This window comes from Zosterops lateralis (genome assembly GCF_965231275.1).
Source record: "Zosterops lateralis genome assembly, chromosome: 1".
In the NCBI taxonomy this organism is placed as follows: Eukaryota; Metazoa; Chordata; class Aves; order Passeriformes; family Zosteropidae; genus Zosterops; species Zosterops lateralis.
The window spans coordinates 20445647-20467625 of record NC_139762.1 but is presented as its reverse complement, the minus strand read 5'-3'; the positions used below and the strand labels follow the sequence as shown (position 1 = coordinate 20467625).

The 21979-nt window shown below is 37.9% G+C and overlaps 1 protein-coding gene across 2 annotated transcripts in view; it reads left to right on the top strand.

The window, feature by feature from the left end:
* The window catches only part of PLXDC2 (plexin domain containing 2), a 250408-nt gene that overhangs the window by 61728 nt on the left and 166701 nt on the right, over window positions 1-21979 (top strand). The window lies entirely within an intron of this gene.

The window sequence follows — 21979 nt, the reverse complement described above, 5'->3', positions numbered from 1 at the left end:
AAGATATTAATAATCCAGAGGAAGATGCTGGATGAGAAGGATCTTAACAGCAATAAAACCACCCTTTGATGAGCTGACAAGTGCTCTCCTAATAAGTTCAGATCAACTGACTACAACAGCACAGTTTTCATCTTGTTTAAATGGTGGTGACCTACCTGTGTCTGCTGGGGCTACTTTCATTTGCATGACACCATGAGCTGATATCTTGGAATTTTATAAATCCTTCATTTTGAATTTTAATAAGCCCACATAACCTTATTTCCTTTCAGAAATGACTGTGAACTCTGTTTATAGGCCTGCAAATATATTTTTATTATTTTCCATGCAAATTTTTACAGGTACCTATATAATGAGCACTATTAATCCTTTATAAAAATATAAGTGTTTGCCACATTTTCTTGTAAATAATTTATCCTGTCCAGTTGTCTACTCGCTCTACATCTCCTCTGTTTGTGCACTTCCTACTCCCTTATCAGGGAGTTTCTCACTGCCTTGCAGAAATGTGCTAAGTAGCTTGACAAATGTTTGTCATATGCAGTTCATTCTTTTTCTCCTTTCTCGAGGTGGGAGATTGTTTATCCAACCATGTTGTACTTTCAAGATGGTTTTGTAAATTATGTGTGCACCACATACATGCTATAAAACACTGTATCAACAAAATCAGCGAATGTCTACAGCACTTGGGAAAAAATAAGACAGTGAGGTTTTTGCTCCCACAGAAAATTGTTCTGGTCTGAATATTTTCTTCTGCACAGCTGAGCTTTATTCAGTTGTGATAAACTCTTCTTCTGTCTGTAGCTATAGCAGCCTTGTTATAGAAGGAGATCATTAGATTTCTTGGCTGAAAGAAATAGCACAGGGAAGCTGAGATGGCATTTTATGTCACTGTAGAAGCAAAGATCACTATCACTCTTGGCTTAGAGTTCCTTGCCAGTTGATTGTTTCCATCGTAGGCAAGCTGGCAAGAAACAAAGTCAGGTCACCATTTGGGAAGAAAATACATCAATGCATGTGACTTTTTTATCTATCTCTAATCATGGCAAATACCTAAACATGGTTCATTACTTCCAAGTTCCATATGTGCATAGGAGATTATTATTTGTGTAAGTATCACTTCTATTTTCCTAATATTAAGAATATTTGTTTGATGTATATAAGATTTGTAGTTTTATGTCCCATTCTTCATGGGACATAAAAAACATCTTTAGGAAAGCTGCAAAATTCCAGTTCTATAGTATCAAAATTTCTGTCATTTTTCTTATGCTTTTGGTAAACTCTATGTGCTTTTTTTTCTGTGCTACAAGAAGTGCTGATTTTAATCATTATAGCATTTTTCCCCATGGTTGTTCATTATGAAAGCATTCAAAACCCTGTGAAATAAAAGAAAGAAAAACAGTCAATTTACATTAACAAGCAGAACAGAATTTACATTAACTCATTTCTACATTAGAATTTTTTCAGTAATTTTTACATTTGTTTGAGAGATTACCTTTTAATCTGTAGGGCAGGGACCACAGAAGGTCTATTACACTCGATGCCAGTAGTTCATGCAGAATGAACGGACTGTGATGGATTGCTTTGTTTCAGCAATTGAAGTAAACAGATGGAAATTTTTACCTTGAGACCTAATAAGAGATGATGAATGAGAACTTCTGTGGAAATGGAAATAGGGTGTACTTTCCTAGGGCATAGCAAAGTGCTGAGTGATCCCTGGGAATATGATGAAAAGCAGGCAAGCAACTCCATGGAAATACAGTTTTTCCAAGTAGAGAAAGTGAGGCACTCAGTGAAGCATAACTTCATAGAATCCTAGAATATCCTTAGTTGGAAGGGGCCCACAAGGATCATCGAGTGCATTGGTCTACAGAGTGATCACAACTGGGCTAAAAGAAATCTCTCTTTAACCTCAGCTTTTCTCTTTTACTCTCTTTGTAAGACTGAAAAGAGAGCAGTTCTTTCAAATTTCAGACTTAGATAGAAAGATGTGATGGCATTTTTAGGCTTACAGACTTTTTCTATTTTGTGAGGAAATTATTATCTAAAATACAGGTTCAGACATTTAATTTCTTCTAGTTCCAAGCTGGGTCACCATGACATTTTAATTTTAGGCTCTGATATGTTGCAGTTCTCATATGCGTTGAATTATTTGGGTCTGGCCTAGGTTTGACAAATTGTTCCCAATTATAATCTCACCACAAAACAAGATGGCCAGCATGGTCAGGCCTGCTCCTTGCTAAGGGCACCTGACCATCTTTTTCTGCTTATCAGAACTGAGTCTTGTATCCCTGTGCTGGAAGCCATTAATAGAGGTTACAAGAATTTGCACACATTCAATACTCCCACTACAGATGCTATTAAATCAACTTAAATAAACACTTGTTAATGAGAGCTAAAAGTAAAACACAGAGAAATACACCAAATTGCTTGGAGTGATAAAAAAGGCTCAGTGCATCCCTACAGTGTCCCAATATGGATGGAATTTACTCAGTTAAATCAATAGCCTGCAGTCTATGTTTACAAAAATGGCAATCACCATTTAATGAATCAAATTGTCTTTGTTTTACTCAGCAACAGTCAGACACACTGTACACAATGAAATTGCTTCTTTAGAGTTGTCTCTGTCTTTTTTCCTTCCTTCTACTCCCAGCACCTTTTTCTTATTTTCTGGTAAATTCAATGAAAGGAATTCTGACTCCTTGCAGCATATGCTCAGTAAGAACAGTGAGGCTTTCAGTCCCTCTTGGAATGCATTGCAAACTGAAAAACAGATCTTTCACTTCTCCCCTTGGTATGTTTGATTCCCTGTGCTTTACCCCAAAACACAGTGAAAAACACTGCTGATGGATAGACTGCATTCATTTGCACATATGACATTTGTAACAGCATTTTAAGCAGATGTATTCAGCATGAAGCTCCCTCAATTAATGTATCTGAAATCACCAGCTTTACTGCAGCATTCAGAAATGTGTATTCATTTAAAAAATGTAATAACTTGATGATATAGCTCTAACTGCATGAGTGGTTTAAACATGTACACATGCCTGCCTCCTGAAAGTCAAACCTGGGACACTTTCAGGTGTTTACACTGATCTGTTCTGCATCTTTTTTCTGTATTGTTGAATCCAAGGGTGCTGGATTTTTCTAAATCAGTGTTTTTACAACAGTTTTAAGCCTGTAGAGTTAATGAAAATGGGATTTGTCTGAACTGTTTTGCTGAATACAAATAGTCAGATGGGAGAGATGAGCAGGAGGAAGGCTTGCTATTTATCATCATCTGTACTCCATCTCAGGATGCACAGCTCTCTTGCTGCTGTGGTGGATCTCTAGCAAGGTAGTTTTTTTACAGGTTCAACCAAAGTCAAAAATCAAAAGAGACTGGTACGATGGGTCAGGAGCACAGGTAGTGACTTCCTTGATCCTTCCAATAATAAGGAATAATATCGATAGGAATAGCCAGATCCATCAGGTCAGTGCATAGCTCCAAGGATGGTGCAATCAAAGAAAATTTAGGGTTTTGGCCATGAGATGATCTACTCCATACCTGGTCTACTGACACCTGATGGGATGCACCAATATCAGAAGGAAAAGAAGAGCTCCAGCACAGGAGTTGGTGGGGCTCATTGGCAGGGCTTTAAACCAGCCTGGAATGGCTGAAAGGGACAAAGTCAGCCAGTGATGAGTGATGGATGGTGTGTCAGAACTTGAGGAAAGGAGCACTAATGGGATCCCTCAGTCTGCCTCAGGAGGTGTTGGCTACAACGTACCACACCTGAAATGTCTCTTCATTAATGCACCCAGCACGAGGGACAAACAAGGGGAATCCAAGCTTTGGCCCAGTCCCAAGATTTGACATCTCTGGCATAAGTGAAACCTGGTGGGATGGATCCTGTGCCAGGAGTGCCCTGTTGGATGGGTACAGGCTCTTCAGGAGAGACAGGTAGGGGGGAGAGGTGGAGGGGTGGCACTGTAGAAGGTGTAGAATGCATGGAGTTCACAGCGGGCAATGGCACAGTTGAGAGCCTCTGGACAAGAATCAAGGGACAAATAAATAATGCAGATGCCATTGTGGGAGTCCACTATAGACCTCCTGGCCAGGACAGTGACAAATTATTCTTTGAGGAACTGAGGGACTCTTCCAAGTCAACTGCCCTTGTCCTTACGGGAGACTTCAACTTGCCAGAAATTAACTGGGAACATCACACAGCTGGTACTACCCAGGCCAGAATATTCCTGAAAACTGGAATGACAATTTTATGGAACACACCTGGAAAGATTCCCTCCTTGATCTACTCCTTGTCAACAGGGTGGATCTTGTGAGCAGGTGGAGTCTGGAAGCCATCTTGGCCACAGTGACCACAAAGCAATCAAGTTTAAAATCTCTGTTAACAGAAGGAAGAGTGCAAAAACCTCAACTCTGGACCTGAGGAGAGCAGACCTCAGACTGCTCATGGAATTAGTGAGTAAGATCCCCATGGCAAATGTTTTTGCAGGTGCTGTGGTCCATAGTGCTGGTCACTTTTTAAACATCACCTCCTAAGGGCACAAGAGAGAGCAGGCAATTCCCAAATGTCAGACGTCAAGCAGGTGAGAGACAAGGCCATCTTGACAGAACAGCAATCTTCTCTTGGAAATAAGGAGGAAAAGGAAGATGTATGCCCAGTGGGAGCAAGGTCAGGTGACATGGGAAAAACACAGAGATGCTGCTCACCACTGTAGGGAGAAAATTTGTGTTGCCAAAGCTCAGCTGACCAGAGCTGTTGGGTAGAATAAAAAGAGTTTTTTAAAATATATTAATATTAGGAAATGTAAAAACAACATTGTCCCATTACAGGATAAAGATAATCTCCTCACAAACAGGGATAGAGACAAGGCAGAAGTGTTTAACACATTCTTTTCCTCTGTCTTCAACAAGGATGATGGACCAAGGGTGCCCTGAGCTGGAGCACCATGATTTGGAGAATAAATAACTCCCACCTGACCCTGAAATTATGTAGGATCTGCTGCTCTTTCTGGAACCCTGTGGGACCTAATGAGATTCATCCAGGAATCCTCAAAGAGCTGGATTATGTAATTGCACAACCTCTCTCAATGTTTTTTGAGCCGTCTTGGGAATATGAAGAAGTCACAACTGACTGGAAGCTAGTGAATATTGTCCAAATTTTCAAAAAAGGCAGTAAGGAAGACCCTGTAAACTGTAGGTCTGTCAGTCTCCCTTCAGTACCTAGTAAAGTTATGGAGAAGATTGCTCTGGGAGGTATTGAAAAGCATCTGAAAGATAACACAGTCACTGGTCACAGACAGCACAGCCTCATTAGAGGAAAGTCCTGCTTATCAAACCTGATTTCCTTTTGTAACAAAGTAACCCATGGGGTTGATCAAGGGAAGCCAATTGATGTAATGAGATTTTTGGGTTTCAGTAAAGCTTTCAATGCTGTTTCTCCCAGTGTCCTGCTGCACAAGATGTCCAGCTCACAGCTGGATAAACACATCATGGGATGGGTGAGCAACTGGCTCACGGGTCAGGCACAAAGGGTTACAGTGACTGGGGTGACTCAGACTGGTGACCTGTCACTAGTGGGGTTCCACAGGGCTCCATATCCTCAGTCCTGTGCTCTTCAACCTCTTCATAAATGACTTGGACCCAGGACTGGAAGAGACACTAAGCAAATTTGCAGATGATAAAAACTGGCAGGAGCTGTTCACTCCCTCAAAGGCAGAAAGGCCCTGCAGAGACACCTCAACAAGTCAGAGGGCTGGGCAATCACCAACCACGTGAAGTTCAGCAAGGGAAAGTGCTGGATTCTGCACCTGGGATGGGGCAGACCTGGATGTAGAGACAGGCTGGGGAATGAGATGCTGGAAAGCAGTGCCATGGAAAGGGACCTGGGGATCCTGGTCCATGGCAAGTTGAACATGAGCCAGCAGTGCCCTGGCAGCCAGAAGGGCCAACCCTGTCCTGGGCACAGCATCACCAGCTGGGCAAAGGAGGGGATTGTCCTGCTCTGCTCTGCACTGGGGCAGCCTCACCTCGAGTGCTGGGGGCAGTTCTGGGTGCCACAATGTAAGAAAAATATTAAACTATGAGAGAGTGTCCAAAGGAAGGTCACAAGGATGGTGAAGGGCCTTGAGGGGAAGCCATGTAAGGAGTGACTGAGCTCACTTGGTCTGTTTAGTCTGAAGGAGAGGAAACCGAGAGGAGACCTTGTGGCAATCTACAACTTCCTCATGATGGGAAGAGGAAGATCAGGCACCGATCTCTTCCCTCTGGTGACCAATGACAGGATCTGAGGGAATGGCCTGAGGTTGTGTCAGGGGAGGTTTAGGTTGGATATTAGGAAAAGGTTTTTCCCCCAGAGGGTGGTTGAGCACTGGAACAGCTCCTCAGGGAAGTGGTCACAGCACCAAGTGTGACAGAAGTCTAGAAGCACTTGGACAGTGTGGTCAGACAAGTGATGTGATTGACTCTTGGGGCTGTGCAGGACTAAGAGTTCGACTCTATGAGCCTTGTGTTTCACTTCCAACCCAGCATATTCTGTGAAAATAATACTGGATCTTGTGCTGAGTGAATTTACAGAACCTTGATTTATGTGATATGCAGGTGAAGATGGTTGATAGTAATAACAAAATCTCATTTTCTGAACATCTCTGCACATCTTCAAAGAATGTTTTTTATTCTGTTTTTACCTTTATTCTGGCTATAGACATGTCACATTTCTACTGAATAAACAAAGGAGAACCTGATTTCCGGTTTTAAAAGTGATTCCATAAATAATGAAGAAAAAAGAAAGGAGAAAAAGGTGGAGTTAATCTTCCTGAGCTGAGCCAATTTGTTATTTCACTACTTTCCACTTTGATAGTCAAATAAGCTGTACTTCTACTGAATAAATACCTTGTAGTCCTGTGAAAATGAGGAGGCACCCTCATATACCTGATTTAAAAATGTATTCAACTCCAAGGGGGAGGGTGATCCATTGAGTGAAATCTAGATCATCAGTGACAAATGAGTTTAAAAGTGACAGTTCATACTAGATCATCAGTGTGCAAATGAGTTTAAAAGAGATTACTTAAAACTGTCAGGCTGGATATTTAATTGAAAAAAAGACAATGGGAGCTGCAGAAAACAGTAGCAGCCCTATCATACAGTGATCAATTGTGAAACTGCCCTAACATTTTAAAGTAATAGGAAATTATGTAATTAATTTAAAATTGAGGGCTTGGCTTAACTGTGTGATTTGCTCTGTTCCTTTTTCACTGTCTGATGTTTGCCAGATTATTATAGTTAAAATCGGCAAATCTATGTAACTTGCGTACATATATTTATTGCTAGGTATGAGTCTGACTTACTTTTTAGGAATCATGAACTGTAGCTGCCTATGGAGCTGGGTTAGCCTGAGTCTAATTGGTTAATTACCTAGTATGTCCTTGTAACCAGTGGAGAGATTTAAGTATCACCAAGTTTGACTCAGCCCAATCTAAAATGTGTGAAATGCTGGAACAAATGAACTTCTGCATCTGCTGGTGTGTTGTCTTTCAATGTTGCAGGAACTGAAGCATCTAATTCAGACTAAGTATAACTAGTAACTTTGAGTTACAGGAGTTAAATGAAGTAAATCCATTTGGTTTTATTGTTCTCTGTGATCAGGACAGTAGATGGATACTGTGAAAATAAGAGCACACTGGGAACTGTTCAGTGCCTATATCAGTGACTTACTTCTGCTTTTGTCATCCACACTGCTGTAAAGTCTGAACACATATATGTCTTTTTAACCAAATGTAATGCATACAATTCAGTGTGCCTGATTTTCAAGAACATATTTTTAAAACATTTTTATTTTGATGTGATTTTTTGTTTTGTTTTGTCATTTTTGTTTTGTGGGTTTGGGGGTTTTGTGTGTGTGTGTGTGTGTGTGTTTGGGTTTGGTTTGGGGTTTTTTTGTGTCAAGTAATTTTAAGTAGGATATCCTATAGGGAAATGCTAGATAAGTGCCTCAGGCTGTATGTCATTCTCTGAAACCAGGGAATGTTTTGAGAGGCTGAATCAAAGAGAATCCAGTAATTATATTTTTCTTCAAAATTTTAATTTATTTTAGACATACCCTCTGATTAATTTAATTTGCTTTGAGAGGAGTATTACAGCATACAGAATTTTCCCTTCATGATTGTCTGTCACTGTTAGGACACATTTTTCTTAAGTTTCAGGAGCTTTCTTCAGTTGTCTTCAGATTTTTGTTTGGTGCAAGAGGCTGGCAGAGTAGGTCAACTGTACAAGAGTGAGGTTTTCTAGTACATACACTATTTATTAGTAGAGGCTTCATTTAAAATGAGAGTGGTAATTCTGGCTTTAGAATGTGTAAAATATTCCCATCACAGTTACATTACATTACATTAGATCTAAATTGCAATATTTTCCATTGCTTTTAGAATCCTAGAAGGTCTTGGGTTGGAAGGGACCTTAAAACTCCTCTAATTCCACCTCCCTGGCATGGGCAGAGATGCCTTCCACTAGACCAGGAGCCTCATCCAGCCTTGAACACTTTCAGGGATATCCACAACTTGCCTGGACAATCTGTTCCAGGGCCTAACCACCCTCGCAGTAAAGATTTTGTTCCTAATATCCAATCTAAACCTACCCTCTTTCAAAGCCATTACCCTCATCCTATCACTACATGCCCTTGTAAACTCATATTTAGGCCGTGGCATTATTTTTCTTTTTTGCTTTTATTTCTATCTTCTTTGAAAGGGTTGGATCCAGTAAAACACTGCCCCTTCTAAGCCCACTGATGCTGCCTGTGATTGTTGATGCTCAGAGCGTGACTGATGATGCTTTGCACCAAGCAGAATCAGCTCCCCTGCAGGTGCCAAATCTCCTCATGGACTATTTAATCTGCAAACAGAGCTGTTATCTTTCAGCAGGAGTTTTTCTAGGTTCCATTTCTAAAAGCAACTGCAAGAACAGATAAGAAATGATATCAGAGGGAAATAAGAACTAGAAAAGAAGAAAATGAGACTAAAAAATGGGATGTGTTATAGAAGAGCAGATAAATATTTGAAAGAGAACAGTTATAAAATATTAAAAATTACATTCTTATTCTTCTAAGCCTTACAATCACAAGAAATCTTTTACATTACTGTTATTTTAATATATAAATTAATACATACCAAGGCTTCAAATGAGCTGACAATCTTGGTTCTGCAGTAAGTGTTCAAGCATGCAAGCTAGACAATTAATCCATCAAAGAAATTGGTATTTCAAAAATCAGTTTGTTCTGGTATATTTTATTTTGTTTTAGTTTAAAATGGAATGACAATATTTCCATGTGTAGGTTTCACTTTTTTTTTTAATTGTCGGTAGCCTTTGTGTTATACCTTCGTGGTTTTTTGAATTGGAAAGATCAGAAACAAGAGGTTTAATAATAGATAATGTCTGATGGGAGATCAGCATAGGTCTTTCACATCCTTAGTTGGTGCTTTCATTCTCATCTTCTATTCAGCCTTGATCAAGAGCAAAGAATCTGCAACCTTGGAGCTAAATGGAGATTGCCTGCAGCTCCATTTCACTGGCCTGTGGTACTAAGGCATGACTTAATGTGACAGTCATCAAACCTGTTTTTATTTTATTTTGTTTTGTTTTATTTACATTTTTGCTGGTTTACATTGAAAAAATTCTTTTTCCACACAGGGAAGTGTTACCCATGTGAGGCTCTTGGGGATGATGAAATGGCTCATCTGTTTCACAGATTATTCTGAGTGAAAAAGGACCTACAAGGATGATCAAGTCCAGCTCTTAAGTGTCCATACTTGCCTGATTTCCCACCTAATGTTGTGATTCCTCCCTTTAGGATGCAAGGACAGGTTGAATTGGTGCACTAATTAGTTGCGATGTCACAAAATTTGGTCGTGATAATTCCCAAGGAGCTTTACTAAAGTCAGGGTCAAAGAATACCTCACACTGATTTTGCCTTCTAATTTCAGAGAAAAATATTACTCCTAGGAGTATAAACAATATTTTCTGAATCAGAGAATTAAAATACTGTCATATTTGCATGTCCAATGGAGTAGGTCAGTTTGGCACTACAGAATTACCAAAGAGTTTTGTTAATTTCAGTGGAACGAGACTGAAGTGTTAAAGAGTAGATATTCCTACTGGCAGATTGCTACCAAGAGAAGCATTTTTGAACACTAAAATGACACTGAACTGATCTACTGATTTATTGATTTACATTTCTTTAGCTCTGGACTCTCCTTACTTTCAAGACAAGATACATGATTTAGAAAGTACTCTACTATATTTAATCTTCTCTTGATCTTTGCTTGGAAGGAATCATGCAAGCCACTAAAAATAAATTTAGTAAGGTATAGCCCTTCTTCAGCGTCAGATTGCTCTGTGTCATAATGGGTGAATAATGGGAAAGATCAATGCAGCATTAAAAATACTTGTGCAGACAGCAAAGACACTTGGCAAAAATAATCTATAGAGAGAAAAAAAGGAAAGTACAAGAGAAGACTTTGGAAGAGAAAATTAGTATAAGTACCAAAATGTGTAATTTTTCTGCACTTTAAAAGGACTAGTTCAATGTCCATAGGGTTCTTGTATGTGAATGTCAATTTTAAAGAGATGTATCTCTGTGTTTTTGTCATAACACAGAATGAAATTCAAACTTGCCAAAATTTTACCTGATTTAAAGCATTTTTACTTAGGTATTTTCAAGTCTTTTGTGTAGTGTTTGTTGTTTGCAATATGCCATAGTTTTTTGCTACCACTTACTTTGCATTGTAAGCAAAAATCTATTCTTCATAAAACTGCAACCTTGTTAGATATTTTGATAGATGATGCTTTGCATCATGGCAGAAGACGCAAAGCGCCTGACCCGCTGGGCATTGTTCTCAGCACTTTGTCAACACAGGCCCTCATGATGTGCATGTTCTGTTCAGAATCTGTCTTCTGGTTTAATAATAGAAGAATTTTGTTAATATGTACTCTGTTCCCTGAGGAAGTGAACTATGCAATGATTAATAGCCTCAAACATCTATAAATGTTTCCTCTGAGTATTTTGCATTGCTTTGCAAATAGTAAGTTCTACAATATTCTTCTGGCATACTTTATGTTAAGTATTTTCTACTTATCATTTGTATTTGAATAATTCCTGCTACGTTTACATGTGGCTGAAATGAATCACCTAACATTATGTGCCACTGAAACCCCCTGAATTAGGCTTTGAGTATGTCCACAGAAAGGAAGATGGTGACAGCCTTTGCATGGGCATGCACAATTTCAATTTAATCTCGTTAGCTCCCTTGCCAGCAGAAGTGCAAGTGCAGCAAATGCTCTGTGATCCAAGAATGCATTGATCCCAAGCACACCTCTGGAGCTTGTCTTCGGCAACCTGTCTGGCTTGGATTAAATCTATCATGTTCCACAATTGTGGGCAAAAACTTTCATGCTCAGAATTTATTTTCTGGATAGACATTTGCTTACATCAGTCCACAGGAATCATGAACCCATACAAAGGAAAACTCTTTCAGACATTATTATTTTCCTGGCATTATTATTATTATATTATTAGTTGTTTTTACAAAAAAAAACCTCCAGCCAACTTTATGGTGATTTTAATACATTGGCTCACAAGTCCTTTTGGACATCAAGTAGGTTTTCATCCTTAATGTCATTGATATAATAGTGTGAAAGTATTCAGATCAGTGCCAGAAGCACAATTTCCAGTCTTTTTGAGGATAGACCTAAAAATGAAGGATATTATCCGGAATCTTGAACTGTGTAAGTGAAACCAGAGGTTACCCACTGGCAACAAAATAGTGATTCTAGATTTTAAATTCAAGTTTAGAGAGATTTGGACCTTAAAAATATGACCGTTTTTAAAATCTTTTCAATCAAAAATTTTTTTAAAAACTCCCTGGACCATGCTATTGCCTGACATATCTCAAAGTAATATTCCTGAAAATTGATTTTTTGCAGTACACAAAGTGAAAAAACAGCTTTTGAGCAAAAGGCACAAGGGTGGCACATCTATATAAACATTACCTTTGTATTATAAAACTCCATGCTGAGATATGTGTGGCAGATAATCCATTTGCATGTTAACTTTAGCAGTGCCCAGGAATGCTTAAAGAGTACATTAACAATTCAGAAACTTTCTCTTGCCTTACACTATGAATTTTTCATTTGTTTGTTGATATCTTAGTGTCAAACACAGAGGTTTTATGATTGTGTTTCAAACTGGGAAGAAAAGTGTGTGGCCAAGATAAAGAAATAGATACCCTAGAGGTTTAATACTCAGGTCCTGCATATGCCATGAAGATCAGACCTTTAGGTGTTCATATTGGTGGATCAGGGCAAATCTAAGAAAAAGGAAAAGGCCTGGCAATGTTCATTATCTTAGCTATTCTTAGGTAGTTAGAAATTCAGTACAAATAATTCTAAAGTGGTGCTTATGGGGAAAAACCAAAATTAACTTCACAAATGGCTCTTGACATGCTGACCATTACTGCTGAAAGGTTGTAATGAATTATCCTGTGAAAGATTCACTTAAATCTATAGAATTGGTCCTCTAGAATTACAAATGTAGGGCTTATTAGGAAAGTAATAGAAAAGTAAATATGACAGCATCACTTGTGTTGCAGCAAGGCCCTTCTACACTGTATACTGTTTGCAGCCCTGGTCTCCTTCTCCCACAAATACTGTACTAGAACTGAAAACAGAGAAAGACACCAAGGATAATCTACGGATGTTGGATTGTTAATTTATTTTAGTTTTTTAATGTTGTCCTAGAGTCTACAATAGGATAATAGATCAAAATGGACTACCTCAAAGCTAGGAAGGAGGTTATTTTCTAACCGGTGTTGTGACACATTAAATTTATGATAGGAATCTCTTTTCATGTGTTGCCTAGATAGAGCCAATAAATGTCTTCTGCAGTAGCTTCTCAATTGAAGTATTTGTAATTTCAGGTACTGTGTATCAACTGCTTTGTCCTAAACTATCACGGTCCCCAGAGCTGCCAACTGGCTAGCTGGGCTCTGTTGTGATATGATGAAGCTTTAGGCAGGTCTGGATTTCATGCAGGATGTGCTTGCTTAGGAGAAAGGAGTGGCTCACACTTGGTGTTACTTAGGAAGGTGCTTATTCAGGGGGAAGGCCCAGGTGGTCAAAGTGTGAGTGTCTGAGTTGGGCCTTACTTGCCCTTATGAACATGGGCGTTACTGATGGAAATGAGGGGGAGTGACAAAGGTAGAGGGGGCTTTGACATTGCCATTTAGGGGTAAAAGGGGTGTGAGGATACCTGAAGCCTTGAGCTACCTGGCTTGGCCAGGGCCATCAAATACCCGGGAGTGTTCACGGTAAGATACAATAGGTATACAATGGACTAGGCGAGGGCTATTAAGGAGATACAATGGGGGGAGCCAGGGCTATTGAAGGGACATACAATGGGGGGAGCCAGCTTATTGTGTGGGTTAACGACAGTGATTAAGGAAAGCCGGGGTGGATGAACACTTACAGAAACTGGGATACAAAAATTATACAGAAATTTTAGAAAACCCAAAATGCACACCGCAACACTAAACATGTTATCACAGCCCTATCCTGATCACACAGGATGTTTATTTTCATTTTTTTTTCAGAAAGAAAGATACATTCCTGTTTTTAAAATGTTTATCTATGTGTAAAAGACCTCTAAGAATGTTGCATATTTCACCACTTCATTTTATTAACTGGGCTTACAAAAAGGGTTTTCTATGAGAGTGGCAGCTTTTAAATGTCTTTACACAACTCAGAGACAGAGTGGTCTCAGCTGAGTAGTGGTGGTAGTGGTGGTGTGTGCTTTTAATAAGTCTGGTTTTAGTTTTAGCTGTAAATTGCTGTGAAGAGAATAAGCATCCAAAGAGCACATTGTTAGCAGAACGCCTCAGGGGCAGGGAAGATGTGATTTTCTACTTAATAGAAGAACCAGCAGGCCAAATTCTCCATCTCTTTTTTTGTTCTGTTTGGGGTTTTTTTGTGTGTGTGTTTTTTGTTGTTGTTGTTGGTTTGGTTTGGTTTTTTCGTGCTTGTTTGTTTGTTTATTTATTTGTTTCTTCTACTCCTATAATGTTTTCATCAGACATAAGAAATGAAATAAGCAGTTACTAACAAACACTACTAAAATTGTTTATTTTAATGTTGTGAAAAAGAGGTGAATGATATGCTTTATATTTTTACTTTCTTTGAGGAGTCCACAAGAATTCTACTAAATTTTTGTTATTTTTATTTGTCTTTACTACTTTTGTCCATAAGAAATGTACCAATTTAAATAAATATGTCTTATAGTGAAGGTTCCAAAATGTTTATTTTAACTCTGACTTACATTCTCATGACAAACCATAAAATTATAATGAGCTGATATGGTCCTCACAAGCAGTTTCTGAACATTTGTTTTCCTGAGAGCCAAGTCCCAGTACAAAAGAAAAAAAACATCAACCAAAGCAATATTTGAGCATACTGTGTTTGAAGAAAATGTTTTTTAGAAAGGTATCCGAGTGAACCACTGGAAATTGTTGGCCAGTTGAAACACTGATCACCTGAAACAGGTTTGCTGAAGTGCAAAATCAGCTTCTGACAGAAATAACCTAATCTTCATGAGAAATGTTTTATTTCAGTTTATTCAGTAAGTTCTATTCAGTGATTTATTCCCTAAAAGTTAAGAAGGGATCTGAAATTATAAAAGCCTGAAAGTTGGCCATATTTTTTATTTTCAGTCTATGGGTAAAATACAAGAGAAGTACTGCTTATTAGTTTTAAAAATTTTAAAGACTGGGCTAACCTAAATCAACATATTTAAATTTCAAAATAGCGCCAGTATGTCCTTTGCATTTGAAATAATTTTCTTTATTTAGTACCATAAACTTAGGTAGATTTTTTTCATGTCTCTAATGAACTTAGGTGTTTAGATTAAATAATATGAGTAAGAACCATTCCACCTAATATTTGTTGTTGAATTCTACGGAGAAAGTTTCTCTTCCCTTTTTAGTCAGGGGGAGAAGATAGTCATTACAGATGGCAAATCATTTCATCATTAGAATAAGGAATCACATGCTGAAGTTGCCCCTTATCTCTACTGACTGCAAACCAAGCCTAGGTTACCTGAAGATGTGATGCCTAACTTTTAGATGGGTGAAGTCAAGTGGGATCGCTCCCTGACTAAACTGGTTTAATACTTTGTTTTCTGTTTAGCTTAAACTGAGGTACCATTTTCCATCTGTGTGCATCAATGCAAATAAAGAAAAAACATTATCTTATTAGTAAGAAACACTCCATTCATTATTTTCACATTTAATCCAAAGTAAAAATTAAGGATTTGAATAAATTTTACCAAGCGACAAGGTTAGTCGCTATTTATGGATATATTTGGCATAATGTTTGCTGATTGCAGGAAGAGAAGAAAAAATTATACCAGCCATAAAGACTCAAATTTTCATTAAAGAAAAAAACACCTACAAATGGAAAACAAGATTAAACTTGAAGAGCTAAGTCAAACTCTTTTGCTGACTCATTTAACTCCTGATTAAATTTGGTAATTCAAATTATTTTGATTTAAGTCTGTGCACTCTTACATACAGTGAATTGTCCCGTTAATTTTAATGAGTCTATTTTATGTGCTAAACAAAGCACCTGCTTTTGTCTTTGAAGAAAGTAAACCTTGGAGCATAAGGTTTCCATTTTAATTTTTAGCTAGTCTTAGTTTTGCTATTAATTTATAGTTTCGTATTTTCTTTTTTTTAAAAAGTGTGGATATTATCCACTTCATCTACAAGTTTTATGTCAGTAGTGGATTTGCTGAAAACTTTTTTCTCTGAAGTGAGTCACAGAAATATTTTGCACTGTTCCTTCAACAGATGGTCTGTGAAACAGACACAATTTAAGGAAAGATAAGAGTAAAGAAGTAGAGTATCTGTGCTTTTATAAAACTACTTTTCAGACTTCTAAGGCTGTTAACAGGGAAAGAGAGGATGGGTTTTTTGGTTTTTGTCTTTTTTTTTTTTAACTTTTATTCTTTCAGTACAGAAAGTGCCAGTACAAATTGGCTGGGGAAATTTAAGTTTATGCTAGGACTGGAAGCCAGATTAATTGACAGGTTATTTGTTTTGTATTTCTGATTCAAATGAATTCAGAAATGTAGTGCATTTTGCAAGATTTTCCAGCGGAAAAAGGTCAAAGGACTAAATCGATGACAGCTGACAAAATTATTCGTATTTTCAGTGTGCTTGCTAGTATTCCTAGCAAACCTGCTAAACTTGAAAGTTAAAATTAATCTACTGATAATGTCAACTCTTTTAAGATGCCTTCTACAAAGGCATTCACGTGTGGCAATGTCCTGAAATATTTAAAGTTAGCCTTTTCATGCTGGCAGTGCATAGTCTAATTTTATATTCCTCTGAAAATAGCAGCTATGCAGGAGTAGCAGAGAGGAGAGATGACTTTAACAGAGGTCCAGACATCCGGTAGGCAAATGTGTAATAGTATTCCCAAAACCTCATGTTCAAAAAGTAGGTCAGGAAAAGAGAAATAAGAATTCAGAAGAAAAGCTATCAGTGGTTTACTCTACATGAAAAAAGTAAATGAAAAGCATCAGCCAAGTGTTGGCTCGACAGGCTTCCGTGATTAGGCTCAGAAAAACTGCAGGATGTGTGCATTCAGTACATCAGCATGACTTTATCTTGAAAAAGCAAAAGCACCTTTATCTCTTAAACTGATAAAAAGGGATGTTTTATACTAAAGACAAACAGGGCTTTACAAACTTGTTGATATCTTGGTGTGGCACCTGGCATTCTAAAACTTAGAAAAAGTAGCTTGAGCTGTCAGGACTTTGAAGAGAAGTATTTTTTAATGTAGTGGAGGTTTGGGTGATCTAATTTATGAAATTGCCATTTTTTTATGATTACATACAACCATTCTGAAAACAGCTCTAAGAGTAGATAATATTTCATTTTCAGCCCACGCATGTGAATGAATAGGTCTTACTCAGCTCTTGGTTCCAAAGGCAGCAGCAGCAGCTAGTTCAAGGAGCTATATTTTTGATATCCAGCTCTGGTTTGTGTTTGCTGCAGGAAGGAGTTATTCCCCTGCCTTGCCTTTCCTCCTGGAGTTCCGGTCATGCAGCAGTGTTCTGCCCTTCTTATCTTTACTTTGTGACAGCACTTCAAATGATTGAAAGAAGGAGGGGAGGAACATGGTCCTTTATTTATTTTCGTATAAATACTCCTCATGCTCAATGAAAACAGCATAATGTTTAGAGAATGTGTGCTGTCGAAGTGTGGGAATAACTTTAATTACTAATGCTGCAGAGTGAAACACAACGCACCTGCAAAAGCACAATGAGCAACATCCCTGCTTCTGTGTGTTGGTAATGGCTGTGATTTCATGAGACACTTCTGTTCACTTTATGCCTATTTTGCAACCTTCTAAGCCTTGCTAAAAAACACAAGAATTTCCTGCTAGTTAATCCCCAGCAGTTATGATCTGTATGATATGTATATATTTGTGTACGTGCCTTTGAATTGCAAATCTACTCCATGGTTTTTAGGATCATGGGGTTACGTTATGTGACCAGCATTTAATCAGTATCATGCTTGAGCCTCACTGAAGTTGGCAGCTTTACAGATGTTATTTTATGTGACCTGCATTTAATCACAGATGATCTGTGAGTCTTGTTAAACATGGTAGGATCACAAAGATCCTATTTTAACATTCTCCAATGTAGTTACAAGAAACCTTTGTGCCAGTGGGATGCGTACTTATGTTTCCTCATTTCCTTCATCTAACTAATTAGTTTATTCTGGAAATTTCAAGGAAATTTCAAGGATTCCCTGTCAAACTCCTCCTATTTCAAAAATAATACGAAAACATTTTTCACGCTTATTTTTGAAGTGAACTTTCAGAACTGATCTAGATGCAAACATTCTCTCCCTACCTCTCTACTTCTCCCTTTTTCTCTCCCCTTCTCCATATCTCTTCTTCTGTACTTATATATGACTGTTACCTAAAAAAAAATCTGTTATAGAAAATGTTTCTTACATCTGACATTTCTAAAAAAACACCACATTTTTTAGCCCTTCAGAAAATGCATAAGTATTTTATTTTAGTTAATTACAGCATAAAAAACCAGCATTCCCCCTTAAAACAAACCTTGTTATCCACCTGCTCTTAAGTGATCTGAGGGTGGCAATTGAATTTCATTCCATTCACTGCTGAAGCTGTGGTTGACACATCACATTTTTTTTTATGATTCTCTGTCACAAGTTGAGTTCAATATTATCTCTATAATTATCATTCTCCAAAGGTTTACATCAAGGTTACACTTAAAGTCATTTACTAAGCTCGGCAGGTCCTGGGGCCATGCTTACACTTGAGGAGAAGCCTGAGTTCTTGGTGGCAGTTGCCTTTTAGGTGTGTGGAGCAGGACCTTTCACATGGTGGGCTCCTAAGTACCTAATTTAGCAGTGGTGAGCATCTGTCAGCAACAAATTTTGATAAAGTTAACCTCTTTTCCTCAGTTCAATAATCACACGTCTTGTTGCTTGCTTCTCATGCCAAGTATTTTTAGAGTTATTACATGACGTGGATCAGCAACACATACTGCGAAATTAGAAGGGGTTGCTTATCTGTATTTGCTATCTGTATAGCATTTAATCAGCTCTGCCATGCTTTATGGCATCTTATAAACAAGATTGGGACACTTAATATCTCTGTTCCAAGTATGCAGGGTATAAATATTTTATTGACCATACACTGCAAAGGTTTTAACATCACTGGTCTTCATTTTTTAGTACAAAGAAGACATGCTAGATTTTTTGAGTATATTCCATCTTCATGCACTTTACACATTTTTAAGTCTTCTCAGGAAAAAAAAAATTATATTTTGTAAGATCATCATAGGTTTAATCTCTAGTCATGGAGTGGTTTTTGCTGACAGTAAATGGCTTCTTTTTCCCCACACACATTTTTTTCACTCTTGGGGGTGCAGCAGGGAAGGAATGAGATTAAGGTGTGTTTCCAAAACCTGTTTTATTCCAACTAGACACAAAAAGCATTTCTTGGTTTTGTGGAAAAATTAGAGAATAAGCAAGGCCTTCTGAGCTTCTTGGCTTTTTTTCCACGAGCAACACTCAGGTATAAGTTCCAAAAAAATTTTCAAGAATCCAGGAAACATTTCTGTTCCTTAGTGGATAATATTAAGCAGAGGCATACAACAGTAAAAAAAACATTGTGAGAAGGGGAAATAGTTGACAAGGAGTGAAGGAGAAGAAACAGAAAATAAAGATTAGGCTGCAAAGAAGGGAAGAAGGTGGATGAAAGGAAAACATGACAGGAGTTGTAAGTCAATTGGTGAAGATTAGCATCTGTCCATCCATTTGCCATGGTCAGAGGCTTCACTGGAGCATGAGACTAGCTGAAGTGTTTACATTTGAGGATGAAGGAATTCATATCACAGTGAAAAAGACACAAAACAGTTTCAAAGATGAAATGTCTCCAGGAGAAACGTGAGGCCCCATGAGAGTAGAGGGAGTGCTAATAATGAGGAAATGTCAACCTTGATCCCAGGTGGGCTAACAAGATCATAAGGTTTAGCACTAAAAGACAGAGAAAGCCTAAAAGTGTTTCTTAGCCCAGGAGAAAAAACATCAGCCAAAACTTCTGGAAATATTTTTCTGACTAATTGCTAAAGAGCTGTAGTAGCAGGGTTATAATTCTTAGACTCTGACTTTACATCAGCTTCAGTTGCAATGAAAGGGCAATATTTAAATAAGAATTTACAGCCCGAATTATTAAATGCATTCTTTGTTTCAGTGGGAGTTAGTGATGCTGAGTACTGAATATTCTAAATATTTCTGAAGTTCTGGACCAAGCTGTGTAGGCCAATTACTATTTTAATCCTCATTAACTAATACATTATTTTGTTGAAATGCTTTCAGTATAATTAAAAATATTTGTGGCTTGGAGAGAAGGGTTTTTTTCAAGTGGAGTAGCTGAGGGACTTTCTTTTCAGGAGTACAGGATTTTTTCCTGATCCAAGCCAAGAAGAGCTAGATCATAATGGATCTTGCCTCAGATTAAGGTGGTAGAGTCCAAGCCTGTCAGGTGGTAGGGAGAGACTAAAGGGACCTAAATTAAAATAGCCATGTATTGAACAAGGTGTGTTGTGATTTGCAGTGAGTAAACTGCAGAAGCACCCTGCTGATCATCTCTGGAAAGAAAGGGACAGTATTTATGAGAGAGGCCATATCTTGAGACAGAGGTGCCAAAAAAGGCAGCACTTACTAGAACTCTTCACCTGGGTACTCTTGGTTTCCGTTCTTCAACATGTAACCAGCCTGTTCATGAATATTAAAAATCTTCTCTGTCCCAAGTGGTTTTTTGGTTAATAGCTTAAGCACAGTGTTCAGCAACCATCATAGAATAAGAGCCCTGCAGTTTGTTCAGGACATATTAGGTAAGACAAACCTGTCAGCTTGGTCAGCCCTGCTTGTCTAATCGTGCTTTTGAACACTGGAAGCACAATTTGTGTTTGCTTTGCTTTGGCTTAGTTCCAGTCATCTGAGAAATGTAGTCCTGTGCTCTTTTAAGTGTATTAAACTATTCTTGTAAAGTGAATTATGCTGATAGCTTGTTTTGTTGGAGGAGAAGACAGCAATAAAAATGATTTGTGACATTTTTAAAAAAAGATGGACTTCAGACATCCAAGAAATTAAGATTTGTCCAACATGAGGCCCTTTCACTTGCTCAAGTGGACTATTAGCTCTTACCACTGAGGGGTTTTGTTTGTTTTGACATACATTGTCCTCTTTCTACAGCCATTCCGAAGATGGTTGTTTAAAAAAAAAATAGGGACTGAATCACTTCATAGTCTTATAAACTGATCTTTGGGACTGGTGAGAAGGAGAGAAAAGCTGATAATATATGTAGAATTAATTCTGATGAATTATTTAACATGTAGGAATTTAGTGTATAATCCCTTTGAATAATCTTCCATCTTAAAGTCTTCAGTTCTTTTGGGATTTAACAATGCTGGCTGATAGTACTGAGGGTTGTAATACATTTTGATATGTCCTGTCTCATTTCAGTACAGGTAAATTAAAAGCAAATTTAATTCTAATTAGCCAGATGGATTGCTCAAAGGACTAGGTCTGCAAGGTAATGTTCAAGCTTTTAATTTCTTGTGATCTGAAATTGAGGTTATATATGATTGATTATTTGAATATCTGAGAAATAAGGAAAGTTCTAAGCAAATGAAATGGACAGTCTGAGAAATAGTGGTAGCTTGCATCCAGAGCATTTTTAAGGCAGTTCTTCAGTGTCTTACAGTATGTTATGGCATTCAGACTAAGATGTAGTATTTCTTATCCCTTCTGAGCAAAAAGTCAGTAAGTATCAGAGCTTTTCAAGCCTCATATATGGGCTTGGAAAATCTATTATGTATTTTACCTCATTTGTTTTACCTTTTTTTTTTTTTTTTTTTAAATTTTTTTTTTTTTTTTATTTCACTTGATTTGAAAACTTGGCAATGCCATCTCACTAGGATACAAAGTCCAGTTTGGTGTCTGAATAATCCAGAAATCTCAGAACATAAACCCAGTAGGATATATTATGTTTTGGCTTCACTTAATCTGTCACGGTTCATGAAGAAAATTTCAGCAGGGTCACAGAAATAAATATGCTCCAGTGGTGCTGGGACCATAAAGTGCATTATCTGAAGCACTTCTGGTGAAAACTCATTATGTTGTGTAGAGAACAGGTAAGGCTTTATTTTTTCCTGCAGGGCTGCATGGAGATTTGGTCTTCCATCTTCTGGAGGGATCAACTAATACTGGAACAGGCACTGAAAAAGGAGAAAAATTAAATACAGAGATGTCAAAAAAACACTAAGAGGCCTTGGCTTGTTTAGCCTTCTAAAATGGAGGCTGAGTTAGTTGATTTTCATGCATGATGAGG